The sequence below is a fragment of the Myotis yumanensis genome, unplaced genomic scaffold (assembly GCF_028538775.1).
Source record: "Myotis yumanensis isolate MYYU_CA2020_CCGP unplaced genomic scaffold, mMyoYum1.0.hap1 SCAF_2, whole genome shotgun sequence".
NCBI lineage: Eukaryota > Metazoa > Chordata > Mammalia > Chiroptera > Vespertilionidae > Myotis > Myotis yumanensis.
In genome coordinates, this window is record NW_027223753.1 from 112,943,279 (window position 1) to 112,946,776 (window position 3,498).

Genomic DNA, 3,498 nt, shown 5'->3' on the forward strand with positions numbered 1-3,498 from the left:
AATTCCTCCCAGTGATACCAACAGCAATCAAGACTTAACTACAACAAGACTGTGCATACAGCCCACAAAGGGGTGCACCCAAAGTGTCAACCTCAGGTCATTAGGGAGGCTGAGCCACTGGGCCCTATAGGACACCTAGCACACAAAGCCACTCTATCAACACAAGGAAGCAGCCAAAATGTGGAGACAAAGAAATATGTCACAAATGAAAGAAATGAAGGAAAGCAAACTACTGGATATAAAGTTCAAAACCACGGTTATAAGGTTACTCAAGAATCTTCTAGAAACATCAGAGAAATTTAGTGAGACCGTCAAGGATATGAAAAAGAACCAATTAGAAATTAAGCATACACTGACTGAAATAAAAAAATAATATACAGAGATTCGACAGCAGACTAGAAGACCTCAAGAATCAAGTCAAAGATTTGAAATACGAAGAAGCAAAAAATACCTAACTGGAAAAGCAAAAAGAAAAAAGAATCCAAAAATATGAAGATAATGTAAGGAGCCTCTGGGAGAACTTCAAGTGTACCAGCATCTGAATTATGGGGGTGCCAGAAGAAGAGAGAGAACAAAATATTGAAAACCTATTTAAAGAAATAATGACAGAAAACTTCCCCTACCTGGTGAAAGAAATAGACTTACGAGTCCAGGAAGCGTAGAGAACCGCAAACAAGAGGAATCCAAAGAGGACCACACCAAGACACATCATAATTAAAATGCGAAGGGCGGGAGCCAGGCGTGGTGTTCCGCACGCAAGTCTGCACACGGCGGAAAGAAATGGAGGACTCTGCTTCAGCACCACCTGCAGCCTCAACCGCAACTCCAGCCTCAACCGCAACTCCAGCCTCGACCTCAGCAACCCCAGCCGCACTAGGGCAGCTGGATGACGAGCAGACCAGAAAGGCAGTGAAAGCTCTGTTGGCACATTCCAGGTCCAGGAAAAACGCGAATGGATTGCTTTTGAATGAGAATGAAAAAAATTTTTTAATGGTGGTATTATGGAAAATTCCAAGTAAAGAACTGAGGGTCAGATTGTCCTTGCCTCATGGCATTCGGTCAGATTTAGCAGTTGTCTGTTTATTTACTAAGGACGAACCCAATGAAACTCCTGAAAAGACGGAACATTTTTATAAGAAGCTTCTAAACAAGCATGGAATAAAAACCATTTCTCAGATTATCCCCCTCCGAACTTTAAAAAAGGAGTGTAAAGCCTATGAGGCCAAGCTCCACCTCCTGGGTAGTTTCAACTTGTTCCTTTCTGATGCAAGAATCCAGCGGCTTTTACCCTCACACCTCAGGAGACATTTCTATAAGAGAAAGAAAGTTCCAATACCTGTCAATCTGAAAGCCAAGAATCTTTCCCAAGAAATCAACTCATCAATAGGTGGAACTGTCTTAAACATCTCTAAAAGTGGTTCTTACCGCATCGGTCACACCGGAATGCAGGTTCAGAACATCACCGAAAACATTCTTGCTGCTACAAAAAAGCTTTCACAGAAATTGCCAGAGAAGTGGGAGAGTGTGAAACTCTTGTACGTCAAAACTGAGAGATCAGTTGCCCTTCCTATCTTTTCTTCATTTGTCAGCAGTTGGGATGAAGCTAAAGGAGTGAACATTTCTAGTCTGAAGAAACAAGAAGCAAAGAAAATATTAAAACTAAAAGAACATAAAAAGTGATGAAAGGAGAAGAAAAGAAACAGAAAGCCTATGAAACAGGGTAGAAAGTCTACATCAGCCCTACCTACAGAGGAGACGGCCTCTAAAACTTGTGGTTCTCCAGTGAAGGGCCCTGGATCCCAGAAGAAAGAGACCCCTAAGCCTGAGAAGAAAGAGACCTGCAGAATAAAAACTGAAAATAAAGTGAAAGTTGAATCTGAAGAAGAAATCCCATTGATGGTCCCAATAGGAGAAACTCCTGCCAAAGAAAATGTAGAGATGCAAAAACATGCTACAGGAGAGAACTCTCCAGTAAAGAGTCCTGGTTTCAACCCACCTCGTGGGAAGAAGAGAAAGGCCTTTCCAGCTTTGGAGATGCCGAAAGCACCAGAGCCCAAGACCCCAGGTAAAGGCCCAGTGAAGAAGCCAAGAGTCAAAGAAGTGGAGAAGCGAGAAACCAAGATGGCGGCATAGGTAAACACCGGAGTTTGCTGCCTCGAACAACCACTTCAAAAATACAACTAAAAGACGGAACGGACATCAACCAGAACCACATCAACCTGGCTGAGGAGAGACTCTTCAACTAGAAGGAAAAACAACAGCATTACGAGGCTCAGAGGTGCAGTGTGGAAAATTTAAAGGTACGGTGGTGCGGCGGTGCGCGCGCAAAGCGGGCTGGTGGCTGAGGGCACGGTTGTCGTTTTCAATCAGGAGTGAGTCTCAGACTCTGGGCTACAGATCCGGGCGAGTCTCTAGGGACCCAGACTCAAACGGGAGAAGCGGGACTGTCTTGCTACGGTCCCTCCGAGGTTTGCAGCGGTTGCGGGGACAGAGAGGCAGAGCCCCTGGAGACAGACTGAGAGCAGCCATAGCTGCTCCCTCCCCCCGCCCTGTTGAGCCCGCCCCACCCAAGCCCTGCACAGAGCCATTTGCTGATCGCCTCAGGCAAAGGCTGGACTAGCGCCTCCCCAGAGGACTGAAGTTTTCCACACAGCTGATTCCTACAGCCAGTCGGCCTGGTGGTCAAATGCCTCTAGTGTTAACTACAACAATTAAGGCTTGGCTAGAACAAGACTGCGCACAAAGACCACAAGGGGGTGCACCAAGAAAGCATAAAAGATGCGGAGACAAAAAAACATGACAGAAATGGAGGATATGGAGCTAAAAATCGCAATTTTGAGGGCTTGCTATAAACTTGAGCAGAGCCTCACGAAAACTAATGAGACCCTCGATGCTACGATAAAGAAATTAGAAAGTAAGCATACACGGACTGAAATAAAGAATATTATACCCAATAGCAGTCCAAAGGAGCACAAGAATCAAACCAAAGATTCGACAAAAAACACCCAATTGGAAAAGCAAAATGAAAAAAGAATCCAAAAATACGAAGATAGTGTAAGGAGCCTCTGGGACAGCTTCAAGTGTACCAACATCAGAATTATAGGGTGCCAGAAGAAGAGAGAGAGCAAGATATTGAAAACCTATTTAAAGTAATAATGACAGAAAACTTCCCCTACCTGGTGAAAGAAATAGACTTACAAGTAAGTCCAGGAAGCACAAAGAACCCCAAACAAAAGAAATCCAAAGAGGACCAAACTAAGACACATCATAATTAAAATGCCAAGAGCAAAAGAAAAAGAGAGAATCTTAAAAGCAGCAAGAGAGCTCTCTGCTTCCTGCTGCTGTGTCGGCAAGGTGGGGGAGCCGAGCTAGCTCGAATAAAGACTCTTATGCTTTTGCATTGGAAAAAAAAAAAAAAGCAGCAAGAGAAAGACAGTCAGCTACCTACAATGGAGTACCCATACGACTGTCAGCTGATTTCTCAACAGAAACTATGCA

General features: G+C 44.2%; 1 pseudogene; it reads left to right on the plus strand.

Annotated features, from left to right (window-relative positions):
- Positions 1–780: 780 nt before the first annotated feature.
- LOC139002553 (ribosomal L1 domain-containing protein 1 pseudogene) lies at positions 781–2,133 on the plus strand (annotated as a pseudogene).
- The last annotated feature ends 1,365 nt before the right edge of the window (positions 2,134–3,498 follow it).